This window comes from Heloderma suspectum, chromosome 15 (assembly GCF_057233095.1).
Source record: "Heloderma suspectum isolate Gila_16-S chromosome 15, 16-S_ref, whole genome shotgun sequence".
Lineage (NCBI taxonomy): Eukaryota > Metazoa > Chordata > Lepidosauria > Squamata > Helodermatidae > Heloderma > Heloderma suspectum.
This window is the reverse complement of record NC_139472.1, coordinates 22,582,431-22,603,405: the sequence shown is the minus strand read 5'-3', so window position 1 is coordinate 22,603,405 and position 20,975 is coordinate 22,582,431. Positions and strand designations below refer to the sequence as shown.

The 20,975-nt window shown below is 47.6% G+C and overlaps 1 protein-coding gene across 1 annotated transcript in view; it reads left to right on the top strand.

Annotated features, from left to right (window-relative positions):
- The window catches only part of DNAJC11 (DnaJ heat shock protein family (Hsp40) member C11), a 97,738-nt gene that overhangs the window by 47,860 nt on the left and 28,903 nt on the right, over positions 1-20,975 (top strand). The window lies entirely within an intron of this gene.

The following is a 20,975-nucleotide window of genomic DNA, read 5'->3' as shown; positions in this document are numbered from 1 at the left end:
CACCCCTGGCTCCTGGAATCACTGTCAAATTTTAGTACACTTAAAATTGCCTACAGTTTCATAAGGAAAAGGGGTGGTGGAAGTTCAGGTTTTGTGCTTCCACACTACTTAATGGCTCAAGAAAGAGAGATAGCATGTGTGCGACCTTTAAGTGGATATTTTTGGCATGTAACACCATACCTGACTGTGTGTGCTTCAAAATGGCATAGTCCTTTCCCACTGTTTTGTGGAGCCTGACTGTTTGTGAGCTGGGTCGCTTATGCTTCCAGCCTCCTGTCTGGAAGTAAAATGCTGCCTGCCAAGGATGAGGGGCTGGCCATTTCTGTTGCAGAGGAGAGGAGTGGAACCGGAAAGACAAGAAAGCGTACCAGGGAGGGCGGGGCAAATTAGGTAGGTAGAGAAGGGATGTCTTGACTCATCTGCTGTGTCTGAACCTTCTTGTTTGCTTTACACATTTCTAAACTGTGTGTTAATATTGGCTTGCATGGGGCAGGGGGCGGACTGGCATCTTGAACCCTTGACGTGGGGGAGGCGGAGGGGGTATGACTCCTTGTGTCACTTCTTCTGGTGGAAGAAGCTTCAGCAGGCATGGCTTGTCTTTCCTACTGACTTTCTGTGGTATGAGCCCTGCATGCCTGGAACAGCTGCAAAGAGCAGCAACTGAGGTCGATACCGTACCGGAAGCGTCGATCAGGACTGCATTGGGACTATACCTCACGGGCCCATTACCTTTTTCAGCACAGTATTTAAGCAGCCTGGCCCTGGAGCCCTGTCAGACTTGCTTCTCCAGTGCCTGGCTGTCTGCCCTATGTACTTTACCTGCTCTTGATGCAGTTTACATCTCCCCTCCCCACCCCGGCATGTGTATATAGATCTGACAATTTGTAGTTAAGACTCCATGAATCTCATTAAATGGACTGTAGTCCATAAAAGTTTATGCCAGAATAAATTTGTTAGTCTTTAAGGCAACCTTCCCCAACCTGGGGCCCTCCAGATGTGTTAGACTGCAATTCCCAGAATCCCCCAGCCAACATAGCTGGCGGGGGGATTCTGGGAGTTGTAGTCCAACACATCTGGAGGGCCCCAGGTTGGGGAAGGCTGCTTTAAGGTGCAACAATTTACACATGCCTAGGATCGTGGCACATTAAAACCCAGGCATTTTGTAACATGTGGAATGGCCCTTTCACTGGGAGCTTCAGTCATGGCAGGATGTCGATGTGCATGTGCTGCTTTGCAGGGAGATATGACTGTGAAGAGAGGGTGGGTGAGCGAGCAGCACGTGGCCCTCTGCACCACTTCCCCTTGGCTTCTTGAGCTCGACATTTTCAGCGTGGCTGCATTTTGCCGTGCCTGTTGAGCGATAACGAGGAGAGCCGCATTGTGCGCGGGAGCCTCTGCATCCGGCGATAAAAATCAGCCATCTGGGTGTTTACAGCAATTGCTTATTGGCATTCTATGGGAATGTCTCTCCAGGCAGCGTCCTGTGGAATTAGGTAGCGCAGCTGTGATAATTTCATACAAGAACACGAGTTATTTTAAAATTTCCAATGGTTTATTAGTTGTATAAAATGGGTTCCAAATAAGTAGGCATTTTTAACCAGAAATCGGGAGCAATAACCAGATGCAGGCAGCTTGGCTGGCTGTAAATTGTGTGTGTGTGTTTTCCATCAGAGCATTTTCTTTCTCCTGTTTCGAGACACTACACTGGAAGGTTGGAGGGTGTCAGTGACCCACTGTGAGAAGAATGATAATTCCAGATTAGAAAAAGGTACATCTGCTTTGCATGTAGTGGCATGGTCAGGATCCGAGAAGGCAGAGGGCTTGCAGGCCATCCGGAACTTTTGTACCCAGCGATTTCTGCCTTGGTCAGCTCCAGGTACGCCTTTCTTGGTAAAGGTGGCTGTGTTCCCCTTTTAGCTGAGCCATAGGCCAGGGTTGGACCATGGGTAGAAGTGTGATACAGAACAGGGCCAGCTCTGTCATGGGATGGGGTGAGGTTGCAGGTTTGCAGGAGGAGGTGCAATCACATCTAATTATTGAGCGGGTGGGGGTGGGGTTCCATCTCAGGTGGCAAAATATCTTCCATCTCAGGTAGCAAAATGACTGAAGACACAGGCTCAGTTTTCACATAATGACTACCCATGGGTTGTTTAAACCATGGGTAGTTGTAACCATGTGGAAGCAAGCACGTTCCCTGGCTCCCAGTTGTTCATCAGCGTCTGCTTTGCAAAAGCCCTGTCCCTGGGTTCTTTACTATCCCATCCAAACCTGGCACTCTAGGTTGTTGAGTGAGAAAAAAACCCAGAGTTTCAACCCATGGTTTGTTGTTGGGTTAAAACTCTGGGTTGTTTCTCACTCAGCAACCCAGAGTTCTGGGTTTGGACATCATGGCAAATAACCCAGTAACAAGGCGTACCTGGGTTGGTTTGCAGAAGGAGCAGGTGAGCAGGCAGGAAGCAGCATGTTCGCACACAGTCATTAATAACTCATAGTCTAAACAAACAATGGGATCTGTGACATGCGAAACACACCCCCAGATCTCAAAACATGGACATCGGACTGTTCCTTTTCCGTCCACTTCCCCAGCAAAGCGCGCAAACAACCCAACTTTGGAGATTTTGCATTACAACAGGGATAGCTAACAATAGCTACACTCAGAGGGAAAAGAGAAGCCTAAGCTGGGAGCCAGGAGATCCAGGTTCTAGTCCTCACTTGCCATGGAAGCTCACTGGGCAACTTTGGGCCAGTCACAGACTCTCAGCCCAACCTACCTCACAGGGTTGTTGTTGTGAGGATAAAATGGAGACGAGGATTATGTATGCCGCCTTGAGTTCCTTGGAGGAAAAAAGGCGGGATATAAATGCAATAAATAAATAATAATAATAATAAATAAGCAGGGTGGCAGATCAATCCTGTAAGCCCTGACTCCTCTACAACCCTGCCTGCAAGGCACCAGTTGCTGATAGTTTGCTTGCTTGCCTGCTCTTTATGAATCACATTAAATATATTTCTAAGCGCGGCACAAAAAACCAAATCTTCATACAGAGGACAAGATTACCGTTGTGGGAATGCCTGTTGGAAAAGGGACCTTTTCAGTAGGGTCAGCACAGGGATTTTTTCAGAAGGCCGAGTGTAGTCAAACGCGTACCCTGGATTTTAGGAAAGCTGATTTTAATAGACTCAGAACAATGATAAGTTCCCATGGCAAGCGACTCCAATGAGAAAAGGAGTCCAAGATTGGTGGGAGCTTTTAAAAAAGGAAATTCTCAAGGCACAATTACAAACAATTCCAACAAGAAAAAAAGGTGGAAGACAACAGAAGAAGTCATTGTGGCTTCACAAAAAGCTTAGAGATGACCTGAAAACAATAAAGGAAACATATAGGAAGTTGAAAGAAGGACAAGCGACAAAGGAAGAGTACAGGCAGGTAGCACAGAATTGCAGGGATGGTGTCAGGAAGGCTAAAGATGAGAACGAGCTGAGAATAGCAAGGGATGCTGAAAGCAACAAAAAGGCTTTCTTCAGCTACGTGCATAGTAAAAGACAGAAAAAAGAAATGGTGGTTCAGCTGTTAAGTAAGGATGGCAAAATGATAACAGATGACAAAGAAAAGGCAGAGGTGCTCAATTCCTACTTTGGCTCAGTCTTCTCCCAAAAGAGGGTCTATGACCCCCCTGGCAAAGGCGAAGTACAGGCTGAAGGGGCAGGATTCAAGGAACACCTAATGACTTTGAATGAGTTCAAATCTCCAGGGCCAGATGAACTGCATCCTAGAGTAATAAAGGAACTGGCAGAAGAACTCTCAGAACCACTGTCTATACTCTTTGAGAAATCATGGAGGATGGGTGAAGTGCCAGATGACTGGAGGAGGGCTAATGTTGTCCGTGTCTTCAAAAAGGGTAAAAAGGAGGAACCTGGGAACTACAGACCAGCCAGTCTGACATCAATCCCTGGGAAAATTCTGGAGCAGATGATAAAGCAATCCATCTGTAAGCACCTTGAAAACAATGCAGTGATGACTTGAAGCCAACATGGATTTGTCAAGAACAAGTCCTGCCAGACGAATCTGATCTCATTTTATGATCAAGTCACCTCCCTTGTGGACTGTGGGAATGCCGTGGACATCATATACCTCGACTTCAGCAAAGCTTTCGAGAAAGTGCCCCATGATCTCCTGATGAGCAAACTAGCTCAAAGTGGGCTAGATGAAACAACGATCCGGTGGATCCACAGTTGGCTACAGAATCGGACTTGAAGAGTGCTTGTCAATGAGAACTTCTCAAACTGGGAAGACTTAACGAGCAGGGTACCGCAGGGCTCAGTCCTGGGCCCAGTGCTCTTCAACATTGTTATTAATTACTTGGAGGAGGAGGTGCAGGGAATGTTGATCAAATTTGAAGATGACACAAAATTGGGTGGGATAGCTAATACCCTGGAAGACAGAAACAACATTCAAAGGGATCTTGATAGACTGGAGCGCTGGGCAGAAAACAACAGAATGACATTTAAGAGGGATAAATGCCAAGTTCTGCACCTAGGAAAAAGAAACCAAATGCACAGTTACAAGATGGGGAATACGTGGCTCAACAACACTACAGTTGAGAAGGATCTTGGAATTGTTGCAGATCACAAGCTGAATATGAGCGAACAATGTGATGTGGCTGCAAAAAAGGCAAATGCTCTTTGGGCCTACATTAATAGAAGCATAGCTTCCAAATCCCAGGAAGTACTAGTTCCACTCTACTCAGCACTGGTTAGGCCTCATCTGGAGTACTGTGTCCAGTTGTGGGCACCACATTTTAAGAAGGATGCAGACAAACTGGAGAGGGTTCAGAGGAGGGCAACAAAGATGATCAGGGGATTGGAAACAAAGCCCTGTGAAGAGGGACTGAAAGAACTGGGCATGTTTAGCCTTGTGAAGAGAAGACTGAGGGGAGATACGATAGCGCTCTTCAAGTCCTTGAAAGGTTGTCCCAGAGAGGAAGGCCAGGATCTCTTCTCCATCATCCCAGAGTGCAGGACATGGAATAATGGGCTCAAGTGACAGGAAGTCAGATTCTGGCTGAATATCAGGAAAGCTTCCTGACTGTTAGAGCAATACAGCAATGGAACCGATTCCTTCGGGAGGTGGTGGGCTCTCTCACACTGGAGGCATTCAAGACGAGACTGGACAGTCACTTGTCGGGGATGCTCTGACTTGGATTCCTGCATTGAGCAGGGGGTTGGACTCGATGGCCTTGTAGGCCCCTTCCAACCCTACTATTCTATGGTTCTATAGGGGTCAGTGCCTGCCTCATTTGTAGCAGTAGGGAGTTCTTAGGGGCATGGCCTAAGATGTACACAATGCTGCAACCATGTGGAAGCTCAGCACTTCTGGGTGTGGGTGGGGTCTGGATGGGAAACCACCTGGGGACCCCATGTAGAGGGAAGGCAGGACATAAATGAAATGCATATTGGGTTGTCATCAGGCGTGAGCGTTCTGAGCAAAAGCAAAGCAAAATGACATAAGGTTGGCAGAAGGTCCGGCATTTAAACTTTTGAATATCTGGGATAGGTTGTGGATCACTCTGAGAACTGAGGAATAGTGTGGGGCATATGTTTGAGTCACAATTCATTTGACCTAGCTCAGAAGAGAGGTCTGCACTGCCATGGTGCCTAAAATGAGAAGCCGAGAGTGATGGAGTGCATCCTTTTGGTTGTGGCATCTCCAGTTCCATTGACATCAGTCACTCAAACTGTGCCTTTGTTCTTGAAACACAAAAGGTGAGACCGATGGTGTCATCTGGGCAAGTATGAGCTTCAGCTCTCCATTTTGCTGTATTATTTTCCCTTTTCTCAGAACACTCATTGCTGAAAATCTCACAAGGTTCTGAAAGACAGAAATACTTCGAACACAATTACTTGCACCTTCCCCATTTTCTGAGTGTGTTGGTCAGTATGGCCAGAGCAGCTACAGACGTTTTCACTTGGCAAGAAATACACATGAGGTAGCTCCAGCCACTGGTCACTTGCTTGTGGGGAAGACTGTAACCTTATTGTTCCTCTCCATGGTTTGTGAGTAGAGCTGCCTTCAGTTGTGTGCCTCCCTCAGAAGTTTCAGCCCACGATCTCTGCTGAATACAAGCGTAGGTTCTGTATTCTTTTCTCCCTGTTTGCCAGAACCTGTCTTGGGTAACACTTAGATTCTCATTTTCAGTCTGGTGCAAATGAAAGGGGAGTTGTGGTGGGCAGAGCTGTATTACCTGGAAGAGAGAATTCTAAAATAAGATTGCCGGCTGCCTGCTGAAAGGTTGGCCCAGGAATACTGAAAGCACATCTTAGACTGCCACCTCGAAGCTACAGAAGATTGCACAGTGACCTTGTTCTGCATCGGTGTGAAAAATATGTTTGACCTGCCTTTCTCATATCACCTTTGCCATGAATGGTGGATTTAGTTTAGCAGAAAGATGTGCTGCTCCTGAATTAAGTTTCCCAGAGGCGCCACTCTGGTATTACTTGCTGGCTGCACTCCATCAAGCTATGCTGTTGCTCAAGCCCTGTAGAAATTAATTGTGTGTGTGTGCGTGCCTGCATTCATAGTAGGCTCGGTCTCTGTTGCAGCTGTGGGTTTGATTTTGCCCGTGCAAGGCATGTACTCTCCCCACTGGATGACTTTCAGCTGAATGCATAAATGGACTCCCCTGGAAAACAATGCTATTGGGATACAAATATGGCATTTGATCCATTCACTCAGGCCATCCCTTAAGTATGCAGTTACCAAGTGATTAGCATGCCTGTGTGAATTTGCCCTCTCTAAAGCAGAGAGCAAGGTTGTAGGTTGGTGTGGTGGATATTTATTGGGGGGGCAGTATCCTGCCAATCGGGGGGGGGGGGTGGAGGAAACCAGCCACTCACTGAAGTGATGGTTTGCTGCAGGAGGAAGTGATACCAACACTGTGCTGACTGAAGCCCTCAAATCTGAGGCTTTCAGGGGATGGGGGAAGATCATCTTTGGGGACAAGGTAAAGCTCAGTCAATATTCCTAATTTTACTTCTAATCCGTGCCTTGGGGAGTCACCTGTACCATGGAGTTGCCTGCTGTCTCTTTGCAATGCCACAGCCTACAGCTGGGCCCTCTGATTTTATTACTCCATTTATAATTGTTTTGCTCTTAGCCTTTGTGGAATAGCGTGTTTAACTTAGGGCTGCTTGTTTTCTGCCTTGATTTCCCACCTTTCCCCCAAATTGCCTTTATCTGTCCTGTTTCCATGATATGGCTGTGACTTTGGAACAAGGACTGCCCCTTGATAACTGCATTCCTACCCTCAGATTCTTCCTTGACCCTCATCTGAGATTAGCCTCTTCCTGTACTGGCTGATTTCAAACGTTTGGACCTTCAGCAGTTTCTTGCATTCTGCAAAAAAAGTGGGCAACCACTTAGTTTCTTCAGATTTGAAAGCTTAGTAAAACAGTTAATTAAAAGGACTTAAAAAAAAAAGAGATTAAGAATTTACACTTGGGTAGCGCTTCAAAGAATTGTTAATTGTGGAAAGCAGTTTTATTTGAAAAGATTTCCAATTTAGGTGCTTTTTTAAAAAACTGCTGATCACAGCAAAGACATAATCTTTTGATTATGATCTCGAAGCCTGCGCCTCTTGAAAATATGTTGATGCCGCAGGATGCACTTTGTGGCTTTCCTGAGGCTGAGGGAGTGTTTAGCCAAGTATGTTAGCCCTGGACGTCTGATGGGATCATTCCTCAAGCCAAACAGTGAAATGCTCCCCCTGTCCCCAAGCTATGCTTGTGCTTTTAAAGCCAGGATTTGCAATGTGCACACTGGTGAATGTTCAGTCTTCATTACAAGCGTGTATCCCGACTAAAAGGCTGCTTAGCTTGAGGGATGTCCCTGACCAAGGGGCTTGGGAGGGTGTCTTCCTGCACCAGAGCAAATGGCCTCTTGCCATTTACTGCAGTGAAGCGAGATCACTCCTTCAGTGTTCTGCCCTGGTGTAAAAAATAGCCCCACTTTCTTATAAAGCAGCCTCTCCCAACCTGGTGTCCTCCAGATGTGTTGGATGGGGAATCGGAGTTGTTGCCCAACACATCTGGAGGGCACCAGGTTGAGAGAGGCTGTTATAAAGATGTTATTCTGATGATGATTTGCAATGTCAAGCACGGCAGGGGAAGCAGGACTTCAGCCTGGTTCACAGGGCCTGAACCAGTGGCATCTAGAATGCCTGCCGCCCGTTTCCATTGCACAAGAGACAGCAAGAGGCTCGAGAAAATGGTGTGAGCCTCTTGTTTTGGCACTCAAAAGAACCTGGGTGTATTTAAAAGAGGAGTTCTGAGTGATAATTCCAGTTCTTCTCCTGCTCCGAGGTGGTACCTCGCCCTTCCCATGGGGTGATTGTGCTGTGTGGGAGCTGTACCAACCTAGTTCCCAGTATTTTGTTTTCACTGCTTGTGCACAAGACCTCCCCTGCCTTGTCTTCCCCATCCCCCAATTTGGGGCTTCAGTTTGCTCTGCTCCGAACAGGTGGCCGAGTGGACAGCAAGAACAGAGGGCCCCTTCCCACCATCCGGCGGCAGAAGGGGTGTTCTCATTCCCTGGAATTATTTTTATCCGCCTGCCATCTGTCGTTTTTCCTATCCTTGCAGTTTAAGCCAGATTCCCTTGCCAGGGCCCATGTAGGCTTTGAAGGGTGACCTCACCAGCTTGCTCAGCGCCTCACCTCCCTTAGGGTAGACCAGCATGCCTGGCCCATACCTGGCAAAATGCATCGTTTTGGAGAAAGGCAAGGAAATGGAACAGTGCAGAAAGAACTGCCTGTCCCCAGGCAATTTCCTCTTCGTCCCAGTGGAGCTGGTGAAATGAGATCAGTGAAGCTCTCTACCTTTAATGTCTTCGTTGGTATTTTGAGGCTGTGGGGTTGCTTAATCCTGGAAGAGTGTGCCCTCTGTTTAACAGCACCAAACAGTGGTATGGGGTCAGCCAGCACGGCTCGGACAAAGAGGAGCCATTTGCCTTCATGGTCTTTGGGCAAGGACAAAGGACATTAGGTCCCTCTCAGTAAAAATAAGCCACGTATCCATTTGCAAAGTCAAACCCAGTTTGGGTAATCTTTTAGGAGGCAAATTACTTATTTATGAATAAAATCATTTGTATTGTGCTTTCCAACCCTAATAAAGGCTCTCAAAAGCAGGTTACCTAAGAAACCAACACAAAACACTGTAAGGGCGCAATCCTGTCTGAACTCAGAGGCCAACAGGCACCCTATGCAGGGCGAGGGGAGCATGGAGGCGATTGTTGCCTCCGCACTCCTCTTGCTCTACATTTTTGCTAGGCAGGCGATTTTGCCCATCCAGCTGGGGCTCTGTGGAGAGGGAGGGAAGGCAGCTGGGGCGGCCAGAGGATTTCGTAAGCCAGCCATCCCAGTCTCCTCTCCTCCCCAGCCACAGAACCACCCCCTTTCCCTCCTCTCTGAGCATGCGTTTGTGAGCTTGTAGAGGCAGCTGCCGTGCTTCTCTCTGCGCCACCTACGAAGGGAAGCAGGCAGGAAGCTCGGACTACTGGGTCCCAGATATGAGTCTGGTCTCTGGCCTCGGATCCAAGAATCCCAACTATCCTATGGCCCCCCAAATGCTGTCTAGAGGAATGGCTGGGGAACACTGGGAATTGTAGGACTTCTTTCTGTCTAAACATGCATAGGATTGGCCCTTAGTGTGTCAATAGTTTGCAGTACTTTTGTTTTTTTTCCTTAAATTTAAACAGTGTAAGGGGAAGTACATGCTATTGTCTTGAAATTTTTTACAAGTATTCCAATTAAAAAATCTGCATAGTATAACATTTAAATCACATTTAAATGTTATACTATGTAGATTTTTTATTGCAATACTTGTAAACAAAAATTAAAATTGGTAAGCATTTAAATGTGCTTTAATCTTTTCCCTCAGATATTTCAGGTCAAATACTTGTGGTGTGTTGGGACAAAAATTAACATGGGGTACTTTTTAAAAAAGCTTTTTTGCTTAATAAGTATAAGTATAATAATCATGCTAAGTTAGATCTCTCTAGGGCAGGGGTGGGCAACATGTGGCCCTCCAGATGTTTTGGCCTGTGGCTCCCATCAGCTCTAACTAGCATAGCCAACATCTGCGCTCTGCATCTAAGGCCCTCCTCCAGGAGCCTCCTCAGAGGGAGGCTTGGAGAGCAGCAACAAGGGAGAGGGCCTGCTCGATGGTGGCTCCCCATTTATGGCATAATCTCCCTGATGAGGCCTGCCTGGCACCAACATTGTCACCTTTTCAGCTCCAGGTTAAAACTGCACTCTTCTCTCAGTATTATTATTATTATTATTATTAAATTTATTAATCGCCCATCTGGCTGGTCACCCAGCCACTCTGGGCGATGTACAACATACAATAAAAACAGTTTAAAACAATAAAATTCTACAATAAAAACATTTTCTAAAATACCCTAACCCACCCCAAATGCCTGCCTGAACAACAGCGTTTTTAATGCACGATGGAAGCTCATTAAAGAGGGGGCATGACGGAGTTCCCTAGGGAGGGAGTTCCACAGAGTGGGGACCACCACAGAAAAGGCCCTCTCCCTCGTCCCCACCAGTCTAGCTGTCCTGGCTGATGGGAAAGAGAGAGGGCCATCCGAGGCTGATCTTGTTAAGCGGCCTGTCTGGTGCTGCTGGAGGCACTCCTTAAGATAGGCTGGGCCGGAACCATATAGGGTTTTAAAGGTCAAAACCAACACCTTGAATTTGGCCCAGAAAACAAGAGGTAACCAGTGCAACTCCTTCAGCACTGGAGTGATGTGATCTCGCCGGCGGCTGCCTTTAATCAGGTGAGCCACCGCGTTCTGTACCAGCTGCAGTTTCCGAACCGTCTTCAAGGGTAACCCCACATTGAGCGCATTACAGTAGTCTAAACGAGAGGAGACCAGGGCATGTACTACCGATGGGAGCAGATGGTCAGGAAGGAAGGGGCGCAACCGCCGTATCAGATGGAGTTGATACAGCGCTGTCCGGCTCACAGCTGACACCTGAGCCTCCATGGACAGCTGGGAGTCCAAAATGACCCCCAGGCTGCGGACCTGGTCTTTCAAGGGTAGCCATACCCCATTCAACACCAGGTCAACATCCCCCAGCCTCCTCTTGTCTCCCACCAAAAGTACCTCGGTCTTGTCAGGGTTCAGCTTCAGCCTATTCTTCCCCATCCAGCCACTCACCGTCTCCAGACATTTGGACAGGGATTCTACGGCCAACCTTGGTGAAGATTTAAACGAGAGGTAGAGCTGCGTGTCATCCGCATATTGATGACACTGCACCCCAAACCTCCTGATGATAGCCCCCAGCGGCTTCACATAGATGTTAAATAGCATCGGGGAGAGGATGGAACCCTGTGGCACCCCACAAGTAAGTGGCCACGGGTCCGAAACCTCCTCTCCCAGTGCTACCCTCTGGTACCTGCTGGAGAGGAAGGACCGGAACCACCGCAGTACGGTGTCCCCAATGCCCATCCCCTCCAGGCGGTCCAGGAGGATACCATGGTCAATGGTATCGAAAGCCGCTGAGAAGTCGAGGAGAACAAGGAAGGAGCATTCACCCCTATCCAGAGCCCTCCTCATATCATCTACCAAGGCGACCAAGGCCGTTTCTCAGGCATTTGGCAGCGTAGAATGAGTCTCCCAATTGTCTCTGACTGATTGTTTTTGTTTTAGATATTAGTTATTGTTGTGCATGCTATTTCTATGTTATTACGTAAATGGTTTTATATTTTATATAATGTGTTTAAATGATTTTTAATTTTTGTGAACTGCTCGGAGAGCTTCGGCTATGGCGTGGTATAGAAATATAATAAATGAAATGAAACAGTGAGAAATGGTGGGAGTTGTAGGCCAAAATATCTGGAGGACCGCAACCTTTCCTGCTCTAGAGCATCAGAACATTTTCCAATGCAAACTGAAAATTTTCCAGTGCAAAGGACCCTGTGTAAATTAACCTAATTTGCATTGGAAAAATTTCCGTTTCAAAATTTTCTATAAAACCCACATCACTGCCCACAGGCAGGTTTATCTCTTTCAAATCTCCTGGCCCTAAGCTGTTGAGGTTTTTATAGGTAAGCACCAGCACCTTGAATTGGACCCAGAAATAAATCGGAAGTCAGCGCATGCCATGGTCACAGAGAGACAAGTAAGGCATCAAATTAAAACTCAGGACATATTCATAGAATCATAGAATAGTAGGGTTGGAAGGGGCCTACAAGACCATCGAGTCCAACCCCCTGCTCAATGCAGGAATCCAGGTCAGATTATCCCTGACAGATGGCTGTCCAGCCTCATCTTGAATGCCTCTAGTCTGGGAGAGCCCACTTCCTCCCTAGGTCATGGATTCCACTGTCATATTGCTGAACAGTCAGGAAGTTTTTCCTGATGTTCAGCCAGAATCTGGCTTCCTGTCACTTGAGCCCATGATTCCGTGACCTGCACTCTGGGATGATGGAGAAGAGATCCTGGCCTTCCACTCTGGGACAACCTTTCAAGGTCTTGAAGAGCACTATTGTATCTCCCCTCCATCTTCTCTTCTCGAGGCTAAACATGCCCAGTTCTTTCAGTCTCTCCTCATAGGGCTTTGTTTCCAGTCCCCTGATCATCTTTGTTGCCCTCCTCTGAACCCTCTCCAGTTTGTCTGCATCCTTCTTCAAGTGTGGTGCCCACTACCACTGGACACAGTACTCCAGATGAGGCCTAACCAGTGCTGAGTAGAGGGGAACTAGTACTTCATGGGATATGGAAGCTTTTGATGTGCAGGAAAATAGTGCTTTTGTCAGGTTGGTCCCCAAATCAGAGAAACTCAGTACAAGAAAAACACCCAAGTAAAAGCACACTGCACTTTAAAAAACTCCCATAGTGTTTGTCTTCTGTGAATTGAAACAAGCATTTCCTAGCTATTGGCTCAGCTGCTGTGGTATTACGGAATATAAATGGACATTCCAACTGCTCAGACACTTAAAAACTGTCAGCACCCAAGGCCTCAGGAAAGCTTGTTAATAGCCATTCGCTTAGGCACTTGGGTTGAGTGAGGATTGCTTCCGAAACACCAGGCAGGGGATTCTTTGTCAATTGGGGAAGAGTTGTTTCCTTTTCATTCCAGCCTGTCAGATAACTAACATGTGGGCAGGCAAGCTTAGAAAAAATGTTTGTGGGCTTGTAACTTTTAAAAGACCTGTTTGCTAGGCTGGCCCGGTGACAGATGGGGGGGTGTGCTATCGGAAGGAAGGGAATAAGCACTGGTGTCTAAGTGTTAAGACTCTTAGCCGTTGAGTAGTTTGTGTGCTGGCTGAGGAATGCTGGGAGTTATGGGACTTTTTTCTGTCTAAACATGAATAGGATTGCACCAATGGTGTATGTCAGGAATTTGTTTGTCAGAGAATGTCTGAGAGAGTGGTGAGTGGTGGGGGAATAGACGTTCCCCTCGGAGAATGGATGTTTGCTTTGTGGTGCACGCCCCCAGTACCTTATTTGTAGTCCTCGTCCAGGGTCATCACACGTGAAAGAATGTTGCACAAAAACAATGGGTTTGACTGGTGAGCATTGTTGTGGATCTCAAAGGGACAGTCCCCCAGTCATGGAGATGTGATATGGGTTAGGCCAAAGCTTATTTTAGAGTGTAGGGACATAGGACATTCGGTTCCTTATTAATTCCACGTATTGAGTTCTGTTTCAGACTTGGGACTGGAAATAAGTACCCAACTCGTGTGTCTTTGGAGAAACCAGTTGTGAGAAGCACAAGAAACGTTCTTGGGGAGGGGGCATAAGTTCCCAGCTCCTGGCCAGTATATGGGGCCGGCCTTCTTCCTCTTATAGATGACCTTTCTGGGAAGGGAAGTGTTGTAACCCCCATCCCAGCAGTAGTGACCTCTCTGGCTGGTGACTGGGACTTCTCTTCTGCAGCCACAGGGCGTCTGGCAGGTGTTTTTCCTTCTTTGCTGTGTGCTCCTTGCAAAAGAAGATCGTGTCCATTGAAGGCTGTCTTACAAGTGCTGAAGCAGAGTCCCAGCAAAAAAGGAGCCAGAGTCCAGTCAGCAACAAGACAGATGCAGAAGTGCTGCTGACCGTTCTGACTGGAGCCAAAAAAGATTGAGGAGCACCAGAGCCAAAGCCAGAAGAAGCTGAGACTGCAGGCAGGTGGAGAGTCTGTCCGTACAGGTGAAGGCAGAAGAGGTGAGGGCAGGAGCCAGCTGTTCTGTGCAAGTGGGATGGGAAGTAGGATGGGAAGTAGGAGCCAGGCCTGGCTGTTCAAGCAAGAACCTCATCTTGGCCTGGGAGCATTTATATCCAGGCCAGGCGGGTCAAGAGAAAGCAACTGGACTGGGGAGAACGCCACCACCCGTCCATCCTCCATGGTTCCCTGCCAGGGCCTCAGAGCTCCCTGCAAATCCCGGAGGCTACCTTTCTCTCTCTCTTCCCTAGTAGTAGTCCAGTTGCTTTCTAGGAGAACCCAGTTGCCTTGGGTGCTTCCTGGAGACATCCCATTGACTACTGTAAGAAACAGAAGACTGGATTAGGTTTGTGATCTGATCCAATGGGGCTCCTCTACATTCTTCCATTTTCTTGTCCATGTTGGATAAGGGCCCAGGGAATGGGTGGAGCAGGCCCTACTCTGATAATGTTTACTTGTATGGAGTCCTCTAAGAAAAGGACGCTACATCTTCTGCCCCCTCCTGTGATTTTTTTTAGAAAAAAGTTCTGTCTCATTGAGAAAAGGGCTTCATGTAATTCACTGTGTTTGTTAAAATGTAGTAACCCTGCAAGAACAGGGCTTAAAGTGGTTTTTTATATCGCCCAGCTCTTGCTCCAAATTTTTGCACCAATGGCACCAGGTATAAGAGAAGGAAGAGGACCATGGGTAACCAAATGAGGGAAGAGTGAAAGGGGAATTCCTACAGAAGCTCATGAAGAAAGGTGTTGCTTTGCTTCTTTCACAATGTTGGATTGAACCGACCTTGCAGAGCCTCCTAACATGCAGAAGAGGAGCGTATAAGTTGTAAACATTAAAACAAACCAACTTCCATCCAAGCAGATGCGGGCTGGAGCTTGCTAGGTGTGCAGTGATGAATTTGCTTTGCCTCAAAAGGAGTGTGTGCGTCTTCCCCTCTCCCCTCTTTTGTTCAATAGGAAGAACATAAAGATTTATGGTGAATTGCTTTTTCAAGAAACAGGGTTTCTTTTCTTTCTTTTTCAAGTGCTGATTTGACAAGTGGCTTTCTCAAGCACTGTGGGCAGAAGCAAAGCAGGATTTAGGCTCCACCAGGAAAATACAACAGCCTGAATAGCTGACATGTCCGAGGAAGCAAAAAACATGCCTCATTTGGCAAGCGCTTGGCTCAGTTTATGGCATCTTGCTTCACACATTTCCCTTGGCAGCAGCTTTAGCCCTCATTCCCAGTCAAAAGCCAAGACTGTTTCTGCTTGCTCATGACTGGAGTTTGGTACAACCCCTGGTTTGGTTTGGTTTCTGCCTTTACCCATTTTCAAAGTGTATTTAGCAGAAGCGGAGAGCGACTTGCATCCCCTTGCAAAAGTGCTCTGCAGAGCTTGGACAACCTGGGTGGAGCTGGCCTGTTCTACGAAGGGCTGTGTCCAGGCCGGTGACCTGCCTTACCAAGAAGTGCTGAGTTCTGTGCATTTCAGTTCTTTTCCAATTCAATTTGCACAACTTATTCAGGGCTTGCTAACTGTGGGGAAGAACAAGGGGCCTGTGTAGGGTGCAGAGGCCCATCTCTCTCAACTACTGGAAATCTTTGGACTCCCTCCATCCCCAAGTCCTGAGAATTCGGAAACACTTTCAAGCGTTTCTTTACAACCATAAGTACTAGAAACGTGCTTTGTTTTAAATAAATAAGTAAAACCAAAGTGGAGATCCTCAGCTTGCACAGTTCTGTCGAATCCTGCCCTGCAGGATTGTGTTGAGAAGAGATCACTGGTAGATGAGGACAGTGGGGAAGCTGTAGGGTTTTCTGCTAAAAACAATGGTTCCTGTATCACTCCACTGGTAGCCATCCGGTAGCTCTCCAGGGAACATCTGTTTGACTCAATGAGTGTTTTTATGCACCTAAGCACAGGTGTCGAGCTCTGCTTTTCAGTCACTTTCCAGAGACCTGGCACTGGCAGTGCCACCAGACTGTGTGTTCTGGAGTTGCCAGTGTTCTGGCACCGTCTCTGGTAGAAGGAGCATTCCTAAGCAGTTAAAGAAAAACCACATCCACGATGCCTTTGATCGGCCTCCCCCAATATGGTGCCCTTCAGGTGTCTTGGGCTGTAACTTCCATTATCTCTGAGCCAGCATGGCCATTGCCTGCCACTGATAGTTTGGTCAGCTTTGGACTTGAAGCATGGTGTGGAGAATGTGGGCAGGGAGACATTTTTCTTCCTTCTCTCATAATACTAGAACTTGGGGTCCTCCCATGAAGCTGATGGATGGGAGATTCGGGGCAGATCAAAGGAAGGACTTCTTCACACAGCACAGAGTTAAACTATGGAATTCGCTACCACAGGTTGCAGTGATGGCCACCAATTTGGATGGCCTTAAAAGGGGTTGGACAAATTCTTGGACAAGAAGGCTGTCAATGGCTACTACTCCCGATGGCTACATGCTGCCTGCAGTAACAGAGGCAGTATGTCTATGTACATCAGTTGCTGGGGAACATGGGCGGGAGGGTGCTGTTGCACTCATGACCTGCTTGTGGGTTTTCCATGGGCAGTTGGTTGTTCACTGTGTGAACAGAATGCTGGACTAGATGGATTTTTGGCTGATCCATCATGGCTCTTCTTATGTTCTTAAGAGATGCTGTGTCAGCGTCCATGTGTCATGGCACACTTGCACAAGTTCGCCTCCGGTCCCCATCCTTGTGTTTCTTTCTCCCTCTTCATGATTGTCTGCCTCTATGAGCCTGTGGGCAAAGTTTCTCTCCTTTTAACATTTGCACAGAGCTTAGTTTTTAAACACTGCAGAAAGTAAAACTGTCAGTGCAAACTGCAACAAAATGTTGCAGCATGGAGCTCCTGCTCCTATTCAAGGTTCCAGCCAGACAGCTATGGCCTCTTCCATGGTTATCATTCCATTCCCCCTCCCCTACCCCAGTTTTCTCTCCGCCCCTCTCCAGCCAGGGTTCTGTGACCATTGAGCATAGTTAGTCCTCTTAGGGCTGTTTTGGGTTCTCCTCACCCCCGTTTAGGATTTTTTTTTCCAAAAGCTGTTTTGTTGTTGTTCATCTTCAAATCTCAGGGTTCCCTTGAGCCTACTGATGTCCCTTGTGTGTGTGTGTGTGGGGGGGTGCCTTGTTTTGGCTACATAAGGATCCACATCTGGAGAATGACTTTGCTGTTTGGCTCCTCCCTGCCTGTAACTGCCTCCATCCGAAAATGTTCCATATACTTATAAGAAACTAAGAGCTGGTGCCTGAATTTTGCTTCTTTCCTCCTCCCTCCCAATCGCTTTTCCTTTTGTGTCACCTCTTTTAGATTGAAAGCCTGTTTGTAAGCTGCTCTGGGAGTCGTTTTTGGCTGAAGAGTGGGGTAAAAATGCTATAGATGCATAAATCTAGCTGCATCAGAGGGAGAAGTGAGGCAGCGAGGCCCCCTCCGTCAGCCTGGTTCCTCTACTCCCAGAACGGCTTCCATCGCTGGCCGTTCTACCTGGGCATTCTGTTAGTGCCTTATGTAACAGTATGAATTGTGCTGAATATGCTGCTTTCTCTTCCCTCCCTGTCCCTTTTTCAGTTTGTATCCTGCTTCCAGAGCCTCTGTTGTATTAATACCGTTGTATTAATTTTGGCACAAGCCCTAGAACATTTAGTAGTAGTTGCAATATTATTATTAGTAGTAATAGTAGTTGTATTGTCGGTCTTGTTGATTTTCAGGAATGCCAAGCCAAATGAACTCCAGGCAAACAGGATCACACACACACACACACACACACACACACACGTGCATTTCCCTGACATCGTTTTCTTCCATTTTGTAATACAGTCTTTGTGCAGACACTGCTTGGTAGCAGGGGTGGGGAGAGGCTTATGCTGGATTTTATTTATTTTGGGGTGTCTTAAGGGTCAGCTGTGAATGTGCCTTTCCTCCTCTTTTCCAATTGCAGTGCCATGTACAGGGTTTAATTTTATCAAACCTTGCCTGCGTTCTGAGATCCTCGTTGAAGCTTTGATTGCCAACCAGCACAAGAGGTGCAGCTGCAGAAGTCTGCTTTTGTGCTCGCTCGCTCTCTCCCTCTCTCCCTCTGGGTGTTTTTGAAGTTTGGCACATTTCCAGTATATATCTGAGTTTGCAGGCAATGGTCTCTTGAAGGTCTTCCCTTTCTGGTCAGGGAGATATTTAAAACTGGGATGGAGGAGGCTTATTCTGTGCAGAGGCCAGCCTTGGAAAGAGGTAGTGAGACAGCAGTCTGCAGCTAATTTGCATGGTCATGGTGTTAATGATACTCCATATATTATTTCCTTGTATAGAGCCTTTGGTTTGGATGATCAGAAACACCCCAGTCTCCTATGGATGACTTATCTTGTGCTCCCCAGCTCCTGTCGGCTTTCCCCCAGGAGTCAGTTTAAAAAGTGCTTTGCCACTTCTTTGAGATTCAGCGATAGCAGCCTGCTTCTGTTTCGGTTCAGGTGGATCCCATCCCATTTGTGCAGGCCTGGCTTATCCCAAAATGTTTCCCAGTGGCTAACAAATCTGAACCCTTCCTGCTGGCCCTACCACCTCACGCACGCGTTGAGAGCGCCCAGTTCCACCTGTGTGGCTGGCCCTGGGCAGAGAACAGTAGCATTTCAGAGAGAACTTCCTCCTGAGCAACCTGGATTTTGCCTCCAGAACTGCACAGCTACATTTCCACACACCGTTATTGCTGATGTGCCCCATGACTGCCGATCCCTCCCCAGTGCCATCTACCTTCAGCCTATCTGGATGAAGCAGGACATCCTCTGCCTTTGCACCAGGCGGGCAGCTCACAATGCAGTCTACACGTTCCTCACAGAGTCATCTTTCTGTGATTCTGATGACTGAGTCGCCCACTACTCCAAGCTCCCTGCCCTGGGGGCGTCTCCTCAGAGCAAGAGGATGTTGGCTCAGCTCCACATGCCGACCCGGAATGGGTCCTTCCTCGGGGACCATTTCCCTCTTCCTCAGAGCAGTGCTCTTTTCCTGAGAGCCTCATTTTCCGTAACAGTCGAGGGGGAGCCACCCCCCGGGAGCAGGACGCTGCTGTCACGACCCCCAAGGACCTCCTCCACAGACCTCTCTGACGCTCTGGGCTGCCTCACGTCAGCTGTCTTGGCCTCAGCGGCACCAAGCACACACCTAGGGCCTCTGTGCAGCAGGTCGTTCAGGCATTCAGTGCAATCCCCGGACAGCTCCCACGTCCCATCAGGGCCTTCTGCCCTCATGGCTGTTTTTGTTCGTGGCACTTCTTCCCTCGGGACCTTGGGATTGGTTAGACCTTGACCTCCTCACCCTGTTGCCACCCTCTCGCCCCTGCAGAGCCCAGCACTCTGCTGAACCTTTTTAACTCTGTCTCACCCAACCTGGTGCCCTCCAGATGTGTGGAGCGGCAGCTCCCATCATTCCCAGCTTTTCCCTCAACTTCTGCTGCAGCCAGTTAGCTTTGGAGGACCTTGTTTAAAAATCATTGTGTGGATCTGCTGCTGAGCTGCACCAGACTCCTGTGAGTAGAAATTTAAAGGGGGATTTAGGTCTGTTGAGCACCTGGGGAATGGGGATTTCTTTTATCAGGGAAGTGGACAGGAGTGGAGATTAAGGAGAAGATGGGGGCAGTTAGAGTTCCTCTGGGAATGCAGACCTCTGATGTACTGCAAGCCTGCCTCACTCTGCACTTTTCTAGACTTACACTCTAGTTTTTAAAACTTAACACAAAACTGAACATTTAAACTGAGCTGAGGTCTTAGCCTGCACTTTAGCTTATATGGTGCACCGAGAAACCTAAGCTGAGTTAAGCCTACGGTTTCTGTTCGTAAGCGGGCTTTCCCACTTGCTAGGTCAGCACTGTGGCCTTTCACAATGTAGAACTATCTCTTAGTCTTTAACCCCTTTCTAAAATTGGGGTTTGTTTGTGGCTGAGAGTTAATTCAGCCACTCAAGGCTTCACAGCTAGAGCAGAGCTTAAAAATACTAATTTTCTGCAGAATGATCTCTCATAGGATTCAGCTCCTTGCTGTTTTCCCGTTTCTTCAGCTGATGCTTATACACTGAATAAATGAGTAGTACTTGCCATCTCCTTGTACAGATGCTTAACTCACCCGTCGGCTGAAGTATCTTCCTAGACACTTTGCTTCCTCCACTGGAGCTCCCTCTCCTGCTCCTGCGGGGATGAGCCGCAATATCTCTTTCAAACTGCCCTCAGCTCTCTGGAGGGGAAAAAAGCTGTAGTCCACCTCCAGTCCTTTTTACCTGAGAGAGAGATGCCTTAGGCAAAGCCTGCACAACCCAAATAACAGTTAGATTTTTTCCCTTGTTAAAGACACCTTTGGACCTTTCTCTAGATACAGATCATGCTTCACATAGCCCAGGGCTGCTCTGCGTTCATTACTTGGTTTCCTCTGCCCTTTGGGCTCACAGCTGAATGTGAAGTGCCTCTGTTAAAAAGCATATCTGCCTTGGAGGTGGCACGAACTCTCGCCTGTGACAGCTCTTTCCAGGGGATCGGGTAGCTCCATCACTGATTGGCAAACATGTGTGTGCGAGCAGAAGAGTTTATGAGATGTGTGCTATTTATCATTCTTACTTGCACAGAGAAACATAAGCAGACACACAAAAGGACAGGCCTCTGCCCCCAGATGCTTACAGTCAGTTTAAACAGCGGGGAAGATAGCAGAAGCAAGAGTAACAGATGGGGAGGAAAGGAAAGGCAGAGAAGATGAGTATGTGCAGTTGCATGGTCTTAAACTCAGCTTCACCTGGGAGT